We start from the raw sequence: 18861 nt of genomic DNA, 5'->3' as shown, positions 1-18861 counted from the left end.
CTTTACTCTTAGTTTACTTCGAAAACACCACTGCAGTGAAGATGGATACAAGAGGCACTGCTCTATCACAATCGCAAGCGAGCAGCATTGGCGAGATCAACCCACAGATTCTATAGTAATCACCAAATTGTGTTCTAAACACAGAATTTCAAACATTTATGTCTCACTGGCACAGCACACATTTAGGATCTGTCTTCAACCTTTGGCCAAAATAACCTGTCTTTGTGAAGTCCAACATTCTGTTAAGGAATAATATGATCTGAAGTTTGATTAGTCTATTAGACTTAGTTCTTAACTTCCTTCATTCTTCATGTTTAATATCAGGAACAGGTTAGAAACTATTCAAAATTTTCATATTACTTCTCACCCAAACAGTCTGGTTTGAACCTAAATTAAGCTAAAGTTATTAAAAATTAAGTTAAGGTTAGTTAATGAATTAGTTGCATAACTAATCTGATTGATTGTTTGCCTGTGGTAGTAGGGTCATTATTTAAGTTATAAACAGTGGCCAGCAGTTTGGGTCACCATTGATAGCGATAGGCTTAGTGGAGTGGATGAAATCTGGAAATGTTGCCTCAAGGATGTTTTGCTGTGCAGTTGGCCTCAAATTACATTTGAGGGGTTCAGTCACAAAGTTATTGCCTGGTGGTTGGAATATGTGCTGTCCATTCCCTGGGTGATGTGGGTCTCCCTGGACACTGTAACCAATGGGAAAAGTGTGTTAATACTTCCATTTGGTTCCAAGTATTTTAGTGCGGGCAGCATCTAAGGAACACTGTAGCTAGAATTCTCCAATGTCATTTGCTCCACTACCATTACCAGAAAGAATGGAGAATTTGGCCCTCAGCAAATCTCCATTCATAACAGCAGGACTGGAGAATCCCAGCCGCAGATGAGATCGGAGAATCCCTGCCAACCTCTTTTCATCATTCCATCATTGGTACCCATTGGAATTTTCCGCTCCCCAAGAGACCTGTTTTGCTGTGACAGAGGTGGCCTATCATTGGCTGGTGGTAGAATCTTCCAGTTCCACTGCTGTCAACGAAACTTCCCATTCTGTGGATCTTCCGAAGGCAGGGACTCACCAGCAGCAGGACTGGAAGATCCGGCTTGTGGGAAAAGCCGGGAAATCCCACCCTCTTCAGCCGCCTAGGCCTTGCACTCTGGAATCTCTTCCAAAGCTCCTCACGCCTCCAACATTCTCTCCTGCTTCAAGACATTGTTTAAACCCACCAAGCTTTTGGTCACCTGTTCTAATAATTCCTACGTTATTCGTATATCAAATTTAGTAAATGTGCCTTGAAATGTTTCAATTTAATGAAGGTGCTATATAAATGAAAGTTGATGTTGTAGCCAAACTATCTCTTTCACTTGCCTTGCCTCAGGCAACATGCTATTAAGAAACACACCCTGAAGCAGTGGACCTTTCTCACCCTTTGCTTTTCTTAGACTAAGGAATAAATTCTTCTGTTTTGCTTTAATATTCAGTCAGTAGGCACCGCAACCACCGGCAACTATTGAAGTAAGAGTCCATCAGGAAACTTGCAACAAACTTCCAGTGGAAGATGCAGAGCTCCAACAGATCAGTTAAATACGGAGAAAATGGAAGGACACCAGGCATTTGCAAATCCAATTGATTTGGAAGTGATGAACTCTGATCAGGTCTGATACAGAGGAATTGAACGCTATCTGACAAAGCAATTGAAACCGAGGTCATTATTCAAAGGCTGAGTGGGCATGATGTACTTTTGGGGTCATGTTACTGGTCGAGCAAACCCTGAGGCCTGGGTTAATAATCAGGAAAAGTTGAGGTCAAATCTTATCACTGCAGCTCAGGATTTAAATTTAATTAATTTTTTTTTATTCATTTGTGGGACATCACTGGCTGGCCAACATTTATTGTCCATCCCTAGTTGCCAAAGTGGAATTGAGAGTCAACCACGTTGCTATGGGTCTGGTGGCACATGTAAGCCAGACCAGGTAAAGATGGCAGATTTCCTTCCTAAGGGTCATTAGTGAACCAGATGGGTTTTTCCGACAATCGGCAGTAGTTTCATGGTCATCCAAATGGCTAGCCTCAGCCCCCACCACCCCCCCCTCCATGGACAGCCCAGACCTCCCCCCCACCCCAGGACAGCCCTGACCCCCCCCCCGTCCCCCCAGGGATAGCCCTGACCCCACTCTCCCCATAGACAGCTCCGATCTCCCCACCAATAGTCAGCTCCGATCTCCCCCAAGAGACAGCTCCGATCTCCCCCACCAATGGCCAGCCTCAGTTGCCCCCTCCCTCCCTCCCTCGCTCTCTCACCAATCCCATTGCAGATTGGCAGCAGGTCACCCCCACCATAACCGATTGCTCCTCCCCAGTAGACCCCGCCCCCATAGGTCCTGTCGCTCTGGCCCTGCCCCCTAGGCACTGCCTCATGGACAGTGCCAGGGTACCAGGTTAGCACTTCTGCCTCCAACCTTCCCAGGAGGGGGGGCTTCAATGTCCTCTGTGGCCTCCAAACAGGATCAGCACACCTGTTCCCCATTGGTGGGAACGTCTCCCGATACGGGGAGAACACTAACGGGCCAGGAGACTACAGTCCTAGGCTCGCTGATCATACGGAAACAACAATTTCCGTATGGTATTAGGCCCTGCGTTGATTTTCTATGCTGATTAGGCAGAAAAAAAGGGTCTGGGAGACTCACAATTGGCTGGACGCCGGTCATGAGTCCTGCTACAGGCCCCTCGCTGATGTGTCCTGAGCAGGGTAGCAGGCTAGGAGAATCCTGGCCTGGTATTATCCTGACCGGAGGAAATGCCTCGGAAAGTCAGTGCCTTCCATTGTGTTCATTCTCATCAGAGAAAATTTGAACAAAGCCAGAACTTTCCATTGCTCCCCCAAAACCTCGATGGAAGAATTCATGACCTTGGCAGCGAGATTCCCACAATGTCAAACCAATCTGCCCAAAATGGTTGCTGCAATGAAGAGCCAGCTGCACAAAAAAAGATAATTTCTGCACACAGTCTGTGGAAACGTTCATCCAAACATAACATCTTCTGGTAAATGAGGTACGCATTAATCAGGAGCTGTCTGTGCTTTCGTAGCGCAATTAGCCAGCTCCCCTGACAGACTGATAGATTTGCCAGACAGTAAAATGTTGAACTTGTGTAAAGTCTATCTCTGGAGCAACACACTTTATACAGCTGTAATTCTCCAGTAATTGTCTGACATTGTGCATTGTAAGGAAGTGTTGTAATCTCTGTATTTAGTCACATTTTCTGTCCAGCATTTTCAGCCTACTCGAAGGCAGCCTGTTAGAGGCATCGGCCGGAATTACACTACCACGCCCCCGGAATCGGGGCGAGCGCGGCTCACAGGATGAATTCTCCGCTGGCTTTGGGCAGGATTCTACGAGCCTCGCCCAAGCGAGGTTGTAAAATACCGCCCATTGAATCATACATCATGAAAGGAGGCCATTCGATCATTGTCATATCATTGCTTGCATTTAACCCAGAAGACCCCCCACCCCCCAACACTAAATACCTCACTGGGTCTACTATCCCCACTTGTAGATGCTGGCGGCACAACATAATCTGTGGTGCCATGCGTCACCGGATTAGGTTGCCCACCATTGCCATTGTGAATATGCTGAATGGTGACTACTGGTGTGCCTCGGGGTCAGTGCTGGGACCACAACTTTTCACAATACCTGTTAATGATTTGGAGGAAAGAACTGAAGGCACAGTTGCGAGGTTTGCAGATGATACAAAGATATGTAGAGGGACAGGTAGTATCGAGGAAGCAGGGGGCTGCAGAGGGACTTGAACACGTTAGGAGAGTGGGCAAAGAAGTGGCAGATGGAATACAGTGTGGACAAATGTGAGGTTATGCATTTTGGAAGAAAAATGCAGGCATAGACTATTTTCTAAATGGGAAAATGTTTAGCAAATCAGAAACACAAACTTGGGAGCCGATGTGCAAGATTCTCTGAAGGGCAGGTTCAGTCGGCAGTTAGGAAGGCTATTTGAAAAGGCTTTCCAATTAGCCCTACTCCCCTGCTCTTTACCCCCAGTCCTGCTTCTTTCTAAAGCATTTCCTTTCGAAAGTTATTATTGACTCTACATCCACTATCTTTCCAGTCAGCAAATCACTCCCCAAGTAAGGTTTATCGTCCTCCCCCCTATGGTCCTCTTGCTGTTCTCACTCAGCACACATAAACAACAGAATGTACAACAACTCCAAACAATACTTGGAAAGATTGCACTGCGCACATATAAAGCATCAATTCCTGACTTCACATCCCCACATGGAGTTTTGCCTGCATCAGGTAAAGCGAGGAAATGGCTCTCCTATTCCATTCCCAATTCGCTGATTTAAGTTTGCTGCTGGATAGACAGGACCACTACTATCCGCAGATAAATCATTCTGTCCTATTTACCTTGGACAACATGGACCACTTTCCAGATCTCAGGAGCTATTGTCAACAGGGCAGGCATCGATGATGAGGTGCAACAGCACCTTCAGTGTAGCAGCCCAGTCTTCAGTTGCCTGAGAAAGAGAGCATTTGAAGGTCAGAACCTCAGACCTGGCACCAAGCTCTTGGTCCACAGAGCAGTAGTGATACCTGCCCTCCTATATGGCTTAGAAACATGGATCTGTATAGCAGACACCTCAAAACCCTGGAGAATTACCACCAGCGCTGCAAAAATCTAGCCTCTGCAAAATCCTGGCATGATAGACATATCAACATCAGTGTTCTCATTCAGGCCAACATCCCTGGCATCGAAGCACACTCGATCAGCTTCACTGGGCAGGCGGCATTGCCCGCATGTCTGACATGTGACCCCTGAAACAAGCACTCTACTCAGACATGGCAAGCAAACACCAGGAAGGCAGAGGAAATGGTTTAAAGGTACCCTCAAATCCTGATGAAAAAGTGCAACACTCCCCATCGACATCTGAGAATCCCCGACCCAAGCTTAAAGTGGAGGAAAAGCATCCGGGAAGGAGCCAAACATCTCAGGTTTCATCACAGAGAGCAGGCATCAACAACAAAAGCAGCGCCTGGCATCCTGGGCATCCCACTCACCCACTTCTCCCAGCACCCACTGCCCCACCTGTGACAGACTGTACGTCACACATTGGACTCTTCAGTAAATCATCCTTGACTCCAAAGAACTACCTAGGAAGAAGATCTTGTATACAGTCACAAGGAGAACAAACTCCCAGATGAATCAATTAATGCAACATCAATTTACATATTAAGTAGGAGGCTCAAGGAACATCAGGATGGTTGGATCAGATGTCCAAATATACGTGCTTTCTAATTTACCAAAGTTGTGTCCAAAGTCCACAGTCGAAAGATGTATGGGTTAGGTGGATTGGCCATGTTAAATTGCCCCTCATTATCAGTGGGGCTAGTGGGGTAAATACATGAGGTTACAAGGATAGGGTCTGGGTGGGATTGTAGTTGGTGCAGGCTCGATGGACACTGAATTCAGTGAGTTCTGAATGATGGAAACTTGGTCTAGCCCTTCACATGGTCACTTCTCCCCCATCTTTGTGCAGAGGGCGCTATTAAATACCATGAAGGAGAACTCACCTGGAGGATTTGTGAGGTAGATGCTTTCTGAAGAGGGAGAGCAGAGAGAGCTATGTGTTGGCCCACTGCACTTTTACTGAGAGACTTGTAGCCCTTATCTGATTCATGTATTCACCGATGGAAGATTAATCACTTTTGCTGGCAACTTTTCTTTTGGAGGTGAGCCCATTTCATTGGGAACGCTCACACCATTCACACGCAGCTCTGTGCTGGGAAGCAGGATGATGGCTGCCGGATGGATGAGCTTGGCCTGTACCCACTAGAGCAATTGACACCGTTCAAAATGCACGTCCACGGCCGCTGGACCATTGCACGTTAATGCCTCCCTCACCAAACAGATCGTGCCTCTGTCTGCTGGTCATAACCTAAAGACACCTTGATTCTCCTCCCTATCACAAATGCAATTAAGCATTACTTTCACTAACTTGTGGAAAATGCAGGCTGGAATTCTACCACCCCGCCCACCACCGAATCGGCGAGAGTCCGACAGCAGGAATTCCCATCGACCGTGGCTGGAAATTTACGGTCTTGCCCGAGCAAGGCTGTAAAATCCCGCCCTGTGCAGAGTCTATTTCTATTTCTTACACTATCCATGTTTATGACTGTGAGATAGGCTGCCAAATGCCAGTTGAAGTGATGCCAGTTTTCCATATTTAACCTGATCATGTTACATTCTCAAGTAAGCCTGGGCTGTCTGAGTTTTTCCCACATTCTGATAATTTTAACTCAACCTTCATTTCGAAACGTTCCAGTCCTGGGGCTTTCCCACCTCATGGGAACATGCTTGGGTATTAAGGAAAAGAAAGACAAGAGCCTAAGCACAACACTGCACATTTCAAAGGTGATGTTCACCGTGTCCATTCAGGCATTGCACTACAGCACAGTGGCACGGTGGTTAGCACTGCTGCTTCACTAGTCCAGGGACCCAGGTTCAATTCCAGCCTTGGGTCACTGTCTGTGTGGAGTTTGCACATTCTCCCTGTGTCTGTGTGGGTTTCCTCTGGGTACTCCAGTTTCCTCCCACAGTCCAAAGATGTGCAGGATAGGTTGATTGGCCATGCTAAATTGATCCTAGTGTCGGGGGTTAACGAGGGTTACAGGAATATGGCCTGGGTGCGATTGTGGTCAGTACAGGTTCAATGGGCTGAAGTGACCTCCTTCTGTACTGTATGAATTCTACGTGAAGCACAGAGAGATGGGAAACTGCTTCGGAAACTGAGTGCTAACGTTGGGGTGCAGAGGAGGAAGCAGCCATTTCCTTTTGTTTAAACTTCAGTAACTGATGAATGTTCTGCCTTTGGCTCCGGGCTAGGACACTGTAACTTGCTATTATTTTATTAGAGTAAATGAGTAACTATTTAACCAATCAAATAAATAAGGATAAACACACAAGACTGGGGAGATGACGCACCAGGAAGGAAATTGTCAAAGTCATTTGGCAGAATGTCTCAACAACTTTCAAACAAGCACCAAACTATAGCTTGGCTAGTGTTAAGGAAAAAAGTGACCTTCCAGGACCGAGCACGGCTGAAAGCACATTTCACACCTACTTCCAGGCTTGCCAATTGCGCGTGCCCAATGGGTGAAAAATTCAGGCTATTGTTTTATATGACATCGACACAGGCCGGGATTTTACAACTTTGCTCGGGCGAGACTTGTAATATCCCACCTGAGGCCCACAGAGAATTCCGCTCTGTGAGCCTCGTCTGCCCTGAACTGGAGCGGGTGTGCCAGTAAAATTGCAGCCATAGAATCCAAAAGGCACAGAGCCATTCGGCCCATCGAGCCCTCACCAACAACAATCCTATATCCCCGTAACCCCAAGTATTTATAATGCTAGTCCCCAACACTAAGGGGCAATTTAGCATGGCCAACCCACCTAACCCTCACGTCTTTGGCTATGGGAGGAAATCAGATCACCCGGAGGAAACGCATGCAGACACAGAGAATGTGCAGACTCCACACAGTCAACCAAGGACAGAATTGAGCCCGGGTCCCCAGTGTTGTGAGGCAGCAGCGCTAACCACTGTGCCACTGTGCTGCCCTTGAAGTGTGAGAAATTTCTTTTTACTCCTACCCTTTATTTTCTGCCCTCAGTCAGCACTTGATCCACACAGTCATATTCTCCTGTGTTCTGTTTGCTATCATCTTCACTCTATGTTTATTATATGGTACATCCCCTTGTATGTTTTGCAAAGAAAGTCCACATAATACCTCCCACCCCAGCCCCTGGCCCCCCATATCCATTATTTATCTCCCTCAGATAATTCCTTTCAGTTGCTTGAACACAACCTGTCCTTACTCCTTCCTTTGATTGGCTTATGTTCCTTTGATAGTTTGGACACTTGGATTATTGGCTAGTAATCTTCCTTCAGCTGTTAATAAGCTAACTGACTTCGAATTTACTGGCTTTTCCTTGACTGCATGTATAAACTAAATGCTGTTATTCATCAATGTCACATATGTATTTCAACCTTTTCAAAATGATACCCACCCTCATGTACTGAACTGTGTAATTTACCCTAATGGGTGGATATTCCATTGTTATTTGGATGGCATACTGGTGGAAAAGAGTCAAAGATGGTTAGTGAGGCTTAATGCTGCCTTGCTGCCTCAACTTACATTCCCCTCCTCTGCACTTCCAGGACTTGTGTATGCTGTTCTGTCCCGCCCAACTCATATCAATGTTAGCGGGGAATGATGGGATCTGTGTTCCTGTCTCATCTCCTTTGTAACTACTCCTGTTTCTACCATTTCTGTGTGTTAAACCCTTTAGACCATAGCATATGTTCAAGAACCCACTCCGCAGACAGGCGACTGGGAAAACAGGTGCTTATTGCAGCCTTACTCATTCCACACTCCAAATAACTGCCCTCTCAGGGCGGTCCCCGGGCAGATCATCCCACACCCCAGGTCACCTGATCCATTCCCTTAAAGGGCCTATGTCCCAAAATATATAACACTTGAGACTGCTCCAGGTCCAGGATATTATTGGAAACATCGGCACATGCTGCCTATTGCGGCAGTAAGCCTTTTAGAAACTGAGATGAGGAGGAATTTCTTCAGCCAGAGGGTGGTAAGTCTGTGGAACTCATTGCCACAGGGGGCTGTGGAGGCCAGGTCATTGAGTGTCTTTAAGACAGAGATAGATAGGTTCTTGATCAATAAGGGGAGCAAGGGAGAAGGTAGGAGAATAGGGATGAGAATCATATCAATCATAATTGAATAATGGAGCAGACTCGATGGGCTGAATGGCCTGATTCTGCTCCTATATCTTACTCCACTTCTCCAGTCAATTTGTCTTGAAGTCTTACCCCCTGATGGTCTCAGTTAAGGTCCAGGCTCTCAGCAGGTGGCTTTGACAATGGGAGGCCCCGTCATTCCTTTATGCTTCTACCCACCATATCTCTGTAGTGCAGTTGCCTAAATGTTTCTGCTGAACCCTAGCACGGTCCTGCTATGATGAAGAGGAATCTGCTCTCAGCTCCTGTAAGTGGTTGGGTCAGGGCAGCGGACATAGTTGCTTTGCTGATCTGTAGGTGGAGAAAATGGAAAATCGACCCTTGCAATGAAAAATATCAAACAGTCTATCAGTTCAAATCTCAAAAGAGCTGCCACAGACACAATGGATTAAATGGCCTCCTTCTCCATGCTCTACTATTCTACAATCCTAAATGTGTTTCAATGCAATTTTAATATACTGCTTACTCTGTACCAAACCAATCTTTACTGTGTGTTGCTGTTGGGGAGGCAATGGCGTAGTGGCATTATTGCTACACTATTAATCCAGAAACTCAGCTAATGCTCGAGGGACCTGGATTCGAATCCTTCAACAGCAGATGGTGGAATTTGAATTCAATTTTTAAAAATCTGGAATTAAGAATCTACTGATGACCATGAAACCATTGTCAATTGTCAGAAAAACCCATCTGGTTCATTAATGTCCTTTAGGGAAGGAAATCTGCTGTCCTTATCTGGCCTGGCCTACATGTGACCGCAGGGCTGCAGCAATGTGGTTGACTCTTAACTGCCCTCTGAACAAGGTCAACTGGGGATAGGCAATAAATGCTGGCCAGCCAGTGATGCCCATGTTCCACAAATGAATATTTTAAAAAGTCTGCAGTATAACATTCTGTTTGTACTGAGTATAATGTCTTTTTTTAATACAAGTATCTGAATGAAATCTGTTTACTGTGTCAAATTAGTCTGTATTTTAGTATTTGCTTTTTATCAAATGATGTTGTAACATGGAACATACTTTATATCAGGCTAGTACCTAATATGTTGTACATACCTAATAGAAAATAAATCATAGAGAAAAGGGACTGGTTTGAAGAGTCTGTACTAGCATGGAGTGTGGTGACCTTTGTTGTTTTTATAGCTTCACAGAGTAAGTTTCATTTCAAGGGTTAGTATTGTGTTCAGTTAGTCTGTAAAACAAACCAACTTCTTGGTTATTTATTGACTTTGTCTCACTTAAATGTTAATTACTTCACTTTTTGGAAGGCAAGAGATGTTCAAAAGACAGGCGGCATGGTGCCACAGTAATTAGCACTGCTGCCACCCAGTGCCAGGGACCTGGGTTCAGTTCCGGCCTCGGGTCACTGTGTGAGCGGAGTTTGCACGTTCTCTCTGTGTTGGCATGGGTTTCCTCCAGTTCTCCCGTTTCCTCCTACAGTCCAAAGATGTATGGGTTAAGTTTATTGGCCATGCTAAGTTGACCATTAGTGTCAGGGGGATTAACAGTGTAAATGTGTGGGGTTACAGGAATAGGGCTTGGGTGAAACTGTGGTCAGTGCAGACTCGATGGGCTGAATGGCCTCTTTCTGCACTGTAGGGATTCTATGACAGGGAAAATGGACAAGAGTTTGGGGGGGTGGTGGTGAGGGGCAGAATATAAAGTTGTACAGTCCAGTTTATTTAATATAAGCTTTATTGTAACAACTCCCGCTCGCACCATTGTATAAGCACAGATTTACAGTAAGGGTAAACTCCGATCACAAGAGAGTTGAAATCCACTTATAGGACAGGCTGAAGACCCTGAGAGAATATCCAGGGCAGACCTGAACTTTGTAACCCCTATATAAAATTACTGGAAATAGCTTACAGTGGGTTAATCTATTCTCTTGAAAGTTAAGTTTTCCCAAGATGAACTGTTTATGTTATGTTGTGTTCAGCCCTTCTTAACATTTCTTCAAGTGGAACTGTCTTTGGATGGATCAGTTCCCTGTCCCATGATTAATAGCTTGTCATCTGGAGGTGTATCTTTCAGTACGTTGTGTTTTTTAATGAGCTTCACATACTCACGGAATGCAATGGGCCCATTCCAGAATCAGTGATTTTAATGCATTTTACAGTATTTAATTCTGCATCAGACAATCATTGTGATCCTTGCCTCATCAAATCGTGACACAAAGTTGACCCCTGGAGATGTTAAACACAAAAAGTATGCAATATTTGCTTTAACTCAGTCGATTTACAATTAAAATTACCCCTGGATCAAAGCACTTACAGTCGCAGAGCGGAATTTTCCAACCACACTCGCCCCAACACCGGAAAATCCTGCCCGAAGTTAACGATTTTTGCGTGGTCCACCACCACCCCTTATGGTCCCCATGATCCACCCCATAGAATCATAGCTTCATAAAACAATACAGCACAGAAACATGCCCTTCAGTCCAACAGGTCAATGCTGACCATAGTGTCCTCCCAGCTAGTCCCAGTTGCCAGTGTTTGGCCCCTATCCTTCTAATTCTTTCCCATCATGTACTTATCCAAGAAAAATGCTTTTACCAGTGCTTGCATGACAGTCCAGAATAAACTGTAAAATGCAGGATGCCTGGCTGAACGCCAAGGCAGATGAAATGGATACACTAACAGAAATGACTTGAAACGGTTGTATGAAGCCCTCCACACTCTCTAGGGACCTCAATCTCTCGGGAGTTCCCCCCTCCTGAGTACAGATGGTACAATTCTCATTACAGAGAGGGCTCAAATCCTGCAGAGATGGGCTGACCACTTTGAAGCCACCCTCAACCGACCGTCACCTATTAACGATGAGGCAATAGACAGGATTCCCCAGGTAGTTATCAACAGCTCCATGGATGACCCACCGGTTGTAGCCGAAGTCACAAAAGCTGTCAGTCAGCTATCCAGCGGCAAAGCCCCAGGGGCAGATGCCATACCCGCAGAGATCTACAAAACTGCACTCATCGAGAAGCTCAGCAAGTTGTTCCAGTCCTTTTGGAAGCAAGGATCCATTCCTCAGGATTTAAAGATGCTTCCATCGTACACCTCTACAACAGGAAGGGCAATCAGCAAGTATGCAACAACCACCGAGGAATCTCGCTGCTCTCCATCACAGGAAAAACCCTCAAGAGTCCTGCTAAATCATCTGGTTACTCACCTGGAGCTGGGCCTGCTTCCAGAGTCACAGTGTGGTTCCCGCGGGACTATTGACATGATTTTTGCTGCGTGCCAACTTCAGGAGAAGTGCCAGGAGCAGAATTACAAGCCCTACACAACCTTTGTTGACCTCACGAAAGCGTAATGAAAGCGAAATACTGTAAGCCGACAAGGCCTGTGGAGGATCATGTCAAGGTTCAGCTGCCGTCCCAAATTCATTCAGATGGTCTGCCAGTTCCATGATGGCCAGAGTACTGGATGGCAGTGAATCCTCTGAGGCATTTCCAGTCACCAATGGTGTCAAACAGGCCTGTGTGCTCGCACCCACACTGTTCAGCATGATGTTTACTGCCATGCTGAATGATGCCTTCCAGGACAGTTGCTGGAATCAGCCTCAGGTACAGAGTGGATGGGAAGTTCTTCAACCTGCAGAGCCTTCAAGCTATTACCAAAGTAAAGGAGATTATTCTGAGAGACTTCCTCTTTGCCGATGACTGCACCCTGCTTGCTGGCTCAGATAGTAGTCATGATGTGGGTATGCCGGCGTTGGACTGGTGTAAGCACAGTAAAAAGTCTGACAACACCAGGTTTTAGTCCAACCAATTTATTTGATAATAGACTCAAGCTTTCGGGGTTAGTCCCTTCGTTAGGTGAATGGAGAGTTAGGGACTAACCCCAAAAGCTTGTGAGTCTATTGTCAAATAAATCGGTTGGACTAAAACCTGGTGTTGTCAGACTTTTTGCTGGCTCAGAGCCAGAGATGCAAGCCAGTATGGACGAATTTTCCACAGCTTGTGACATCTTTGGACTCACCATCAACGTTAAAAAGACCGAAATCATGCACCAGCCTGCTCCTCGTGCACCGTATACAGAACAATCAAAGGGCAGAAACTACAGGCAGTGGACCAGTTCACTTATCTTGGCAGCACCCTCTCCCAAGCAGTGACTATTGATACAGAAGTTAACTGCAGAATAGCAAAGGCAAGTTCTGCTTTCGGTAGACTGCGCTCCACTGTATGGGAACATCGAGGAATCAGCCCAGCAACAAAACTGAAGGTCTACAGCGCCGCGGTACTCACTACCCTTCTGTATGCCTACAAAACGTGGAGCATGCAATACAGCTCAATTATTTCCACACAACTTGCCTTTGCAGAATATTACACATCAGATGGCAAGACAAAGTACCAGACACTGAAGTTCTCTCTATAGCAAGTCTACCATCAGTCCACACACTGCTGATGAGAGCGCAGACCCGGTGGGCAGGTCATGTCATCTGTATGTCAGACGAGCACATACCCAAGCAGCTCCTTTTTGGAGAACTCTCTGCTGGAAAATGCTCACATGGAGGGCAGAAGAAACGTTTCAAAGACACACTCAAGGCCTCCCTGAAGTTGCTGGACATAGACACAACCACCTGGGAAATCCTGGCACAAAACCGCCCTACCTGGCGCTGCCTCATCCACAAAGGCCATCAAGCTTATGAAGCAACATGCATTACTGAAGCACAAATTAAGCGCGAGCTGCGCAAGTCCAGAAACACCAGTGCAACTACTACAATGCCTACACAAGTCTGTCCAATGTATGCTGGGACAGTCCTTGCCCGAATTGGCCTGATCAGTCATCTTCGGACACACCGCAACCAGCCTCAGAACAACAAATGGTGTCAAGGTCCTCATCGATGATGATGGCCGAACAACAACACTTATCCAAACGCTTTTTAAATGTTACTATTGAACCTGCCTCTGGCAGTTCATTCCATATACGCACCACCCTCTGCATGAAGAAGTAATCCCCTCAGGTTCCTTTTAAATCTTTCCCCTCTCACCTTAAACCAGCGCCCTCAAGTTATCAATTCCTCTATCCTGGAAAAAAGACTATGTGTGTTCATCCTATTGATGCTCCTCATGATTTTATACACCTCAAGGAATAAAGTCCTCACCTGGCCAACCTCTCTATATAACTCATGCCCACTAGTCCTGGCAACATCCCTGTCAATCTTCTTTGCACTATTTCCAGTTTTAAAGTCTTTCCTATAACAGGGTGACTAAAACTGTCTGAACAAATTGCCCATTAAGTGGAAGTTGGTCTGTTGCTACATTCTAACCACATTCCACTATAAAGCCAAGTTATGTTTGATTTTAATGTATGTTTAAATATGAGAATGTACTGATTTGAGAGTATTGCCCCAAATTGATGTCAAAGTAATGGTGAGGTTCATGTTAATCGAATAAAAATGCCACAGCAACAATAGACCATGGCAGATGCAAATTAGAAACAAGAGTTGGCAAGTTGCTATTGAATGTACACCACTCTGCTGTATGTTTTGCAGAAACGGAATCTTGTCATCTGATTCGCTATTCAAATGTATTGAGTGGCATGATGTTCTAACATTTGCACTGTAAATGTAAAGCCAAGTCACCCACAGAAAGATAAACCAAGCCATGTGAAGTCTAAGTACCCTTTCTAAAGAAAGTAATAAATATTAATTTCCGTTATTTAACCTCTCTGGTAATGAAAATCAGTAAGATATCTCACAACACCAGGTTAACGTCCAACAGGTTTATTTGGTAGCAAAAGCCACTAGCTTTCAGAGCGCTGCTCCTTCATCAGGTGGGAACTCCGTTCCCAAACAGGGCATATAAAGATACAAACTCAATTTACAAAATAATGGTTGGAATACGAGTCTTTACAGGTAATCACATATAAGAACATAAGAACATAAGAAATAGGAGCAGGAGTAGGCCATTTAGCCCTTCGAGCCTGCCCCGCCATTCAATAAGATCATGGCTGATCTGTCGTGGCTCAGTTCCAAGGTACAGACAATGTGAGTGAAGAGAGGGTTAAGCACATGGTAAAGGGGTATATATTGTCTCCAGCCGGGACAGTGAGTGAGATTTTGCCAGCCCAGGCAGAGACCATGCAGACGCTATGACAGCTGATGAATAAACACTGCTCGATATTTCACCAGGCAAGACTGTTCTCTTGCTGTTGGGGAACGCTTCAGCGGTCACGGGCATTTGGCCTCTGATCTTCGGGTAAGCGTTCTCCGAGGTGGCCTTCACGGCACACAACAATGCAGAGTCGCTGAGCAAAGACAGATAGCCAAGTTCCACACACATGAGGACGGCCTCAACCGGGATCTTGGGTTCATGTCACACTATCTGTAATCCCCACAATTTGCCTGGACTTGCAAAATCTCACTAACTGTCCTAGCTGGAGATAATATACATCTCTTTATTCCAGCCAAATTTTGGGTCCTTTGACTTTTTTGTCAGAACAATTAAAATATTAAATAAATTAAAGTTGATTTTTTCTACTTTTACTTTCCATTCTTCCTCAATCCAATCTTATTTCTTTTCAGGCCTGATTTGACAAAGAACTCATCATTAAAACTTACATTCCCACACACTGTTCATCACACAATCCTTCGTTCCGATTGATCTAAAGTTGCTTACCCTATTCACTCAGGTCCCAGTTTCCCCGTAAAGAGCACTGTGTTGTTTGCAACCTGCCATGCAACATAATGGAGCGGGGGGAATAGTGATTCCTTCCCTGACTGGTTACAGGGTACCTTGGAGCTATATTTCTGTCTCTTACATTCTCCATTCTAGTTTCTTCTGTGAATTTGAAGATCTAATTCCTTTTTGTCTCTGTTCCGTGTAACTTCATTTTAAGTTCTCCAGAGTACTTTTATTCCCTTTTACATCCTGGCTTATTGCTCCTGATTGTGCCTCCATAATATACATAAAATTAAAAGAAAGAAACTACATTTATATAGCATCTTTTGCATTTGGGGAAGCAATGGCTTCGTGATATTATCACTAGACAATTAATCCAGAAACTCGGCTAATGTTCTGAGACCTGGGTTCGAATCCCACCACAATCAATAATGAAATCTGAACTCAATGAAAAATATCTGAAATTAAGGATCCACTGATGACAGTGAAACTGTTGCCAGAAAAATCCATCTGGTTCACTTCTGCCCTTTACAGCTGTCCTCACCTTGTCTGGAATACATGTGACTCCAGAGTCACAGTGATGTGGCTGACTCTCAACTACTCTCTGAACAAGGGCAACTAGGGATGGGCAATAAATGCTGGCCAGCCAGCAACACCAATGAATCAAAAAAATCCCAAAGCAAATCACAATTAATTAACTACTTATTTTTAATAATAGATGTGGTAGTGATGAGCAAACTGTTTTTAGATGTTGATTGAGGGATTAATTATGATGAGAATTACTTAATAATTTTTACCTCCACCTGATGGGGTAAATGGGGCCTCAATTCAATCTCTCACTTAAAAGTTGTCTTCCACAACACTGCAACAGTCGGTATGATTTTCCATCTGTGCATGTACCTCATACCCTCAGTAGTCTGATCATTTTTTTTGTGTTCGTTGTGATTACATATCCTGATTGCTAATTTTCTTACACTGATGTATTCAAGATGGGCAATGTACTTCCCTTGATGTCTCTCAGTTTACATTACTATATAGTTCTGCACCACTCCCAAACTCAATCTTGAACTCTTACTATAGCCTACCATTTAATCGGTTCCATCTGTATGTAGAGTCCAATTCTGATAACACAGCCTGTACTGGCAAGGAAGGATGGAGTAGGACATCATTATAGTAAAGTGTTTATAGAAACAGCCAATTGGCAAATATCTTTCTTTTAAATAATTCCAATTAATCACTCTCGTCACAAAAAACACAAGCTATAGAAAACACTTAACAAACATATGAAGCTAGCAAAACAATGCCAATTTTGTCTGGTGCTTCACAGTTCTCACCATGTTTACACACCTCACCTTATTAACTTAAAAACTTGGGAAATCCATTTTCACTGAAACGGAATTTTGTATTTCAGTGTTCTGGTCTCGTCAAAGAATTTCATTAAATATGCCGGCCGGAATTCTCCCATTCTGCTTGCCACGGGAATTCTAACAGGTACGGGATCAGACCATGAAGAGGTCCATTGACCTCGGGCGGGATCCTCCGGTTTTGAGGTGAGCGCGGCTGGAGAATTCCACCCAGCTATGTCCAGGAAGCAGTTCAGTTGTTAACCTTGATGTCTGGATTGAAAAAAAATGAAACTTCAATTCACATTCAGCAAGGGTGCAAAATGGACAATAACAGACTAGGTTCATGGTTTACGCCAAACCCATTTATTCTTTCAGTTGAAATCGCTAAACTAAATGGCGAGATGACAATAACCAAATAAAAGGCATGGTAAACTATAGTATGGATTATGTAAGGCTGCTGGCAAACATGGAGCAGAAGCAGAAAATGGTCAGAGAGGCGCAGTTCAGTGCAGAATAAAGTGAGCTAACTTCATGAAAAGAGTCGTGAAACACACGTGGATGTTGATGTGCAAATTAAACATTGATCATTAAAGGTTTATCATAACAAGAGAGCCACAATCCAACTGTAAAGAGATGTCGCGGACTTTACTTAGATGCACAGAGCAGTGCGCAGTTCTTGTTATGTTTCTATACTTGCTGAATACAAACTTACCAATCTCACACAGAACTGGTAAACTAAATGTAAGTGAAGTTCAGTTGATGATGTAGTTCAGGATTGCTCAGCAGACAGATTTACTACAAAGATTCAATAGCTATTGTTAACAGGAAAGTCGAGCTGCAATATCTTCTCATCACATGCTGTGAGCTCATCGGAAAGGTCCTCTGAATAATGTCTGCTGGTCACATGGTATACTTCCTGGCTACTTACTCATTAACATAATATTAAAGCAATATCACAACATCCCCTTTCTCTTGCAAGATAACATTACATACATTAAGAGCGAAAATACATTAGAGTATTGTGAAAACTATTTACACAAAACATAAATCTATGTTCAAAAGTTTAAGGATTTAGGAGTTTCAGAGCTTGTATAACATTTGTAGTTTAACAATCCTCCCACATCTTGTAACGGTACGATCTTCTTGAGATTGATCTAAACTTTTCACTTGAGTGTTCTTGTCTATTGGTACCATGTGCATTGTTGGAATGCTGATTGTTTTCTTTTGATCTTCCACACTCACTGTTCACATGTTCATTTGCCTCTGGTATAACTATGACAAGATGTCATGGCAAACAGCTTCAATACAAGCGCCTGTTTTCCCTTGAAAATCACACCTCTTTCAACTCAAAATGGACTGTCCAGTTCAAAATGGTCTGTGTAATTCACCATCGATCCAACAACTGAACAAATCAGTTATTTATTCACTGCGTTGTGAAACACTGAGCATGGTTTTATCATCAGGTCACACCCGTTTTTGGGCGAGAAAACTCGGTAAAGTCCGGTGTGAGGTGAATAGTGCAACCCACGCCCTCCATGCATTTGCATGCATTTAAATTGACTTAATGGGCTGCACACCCAACCTTACCGGCACTTCTCCCTTTACCACCGCGTTCGCCCATCCAGAATCAGCACGAAACAGACATGCTCCACAAAGGCCCGATTCAGGCACCCCAGTTAATGAGGAGATAAATGCCAAGCGTCCAATGGCTCTCTGCTTGAGATTGGTGGGCAGGGGGGAGATGGGTCTGACTCCCTGTTTAAGATTGGTGGAGGGGAATGGGGTGTCTGCTGCCACTCTGCCTGAGATAGTGGAGGAAAGGGAGCTCTGTTGCCACTCTGCCTGTGATCAGAGGGGGAGAAGGCAGGTCCACTGCCACTCTGCATGAGATCAGTGGGGGGAAAGAGGGTAGGGGGCTGTGATCAGTCTTGTTGGTGGGGGGAGTGGGAGGATAAGGGGGTCAGTAATGTTGTGGGGGTGGGGCAATGTCTGTGGGGGCCATGGGGAGGCATTATGTTACCCAGGAGGGACGGAGCCGCATTTTTTTTTTGCACATGCAC

Source organism: Carcharhinus amblyrhynchos, chromosome 26 (genome assembly GCF_965287045.1).
Source record: "Carcharhinus amblyrhynchos chromosome 26, sCarAmb.v2.hapA, whole genome shotgun sequence".
NCBI classification, from domain to species: Eukaryota; Metazoa; Chordata; class Chondrichthyes; order Carcharhiniformes; family Carcharhinidae; genus Carcharhinus; species Carcharhinus amblyrhynchos.
Note: the sequence above shows the minus strand (reverse complement) of the source record.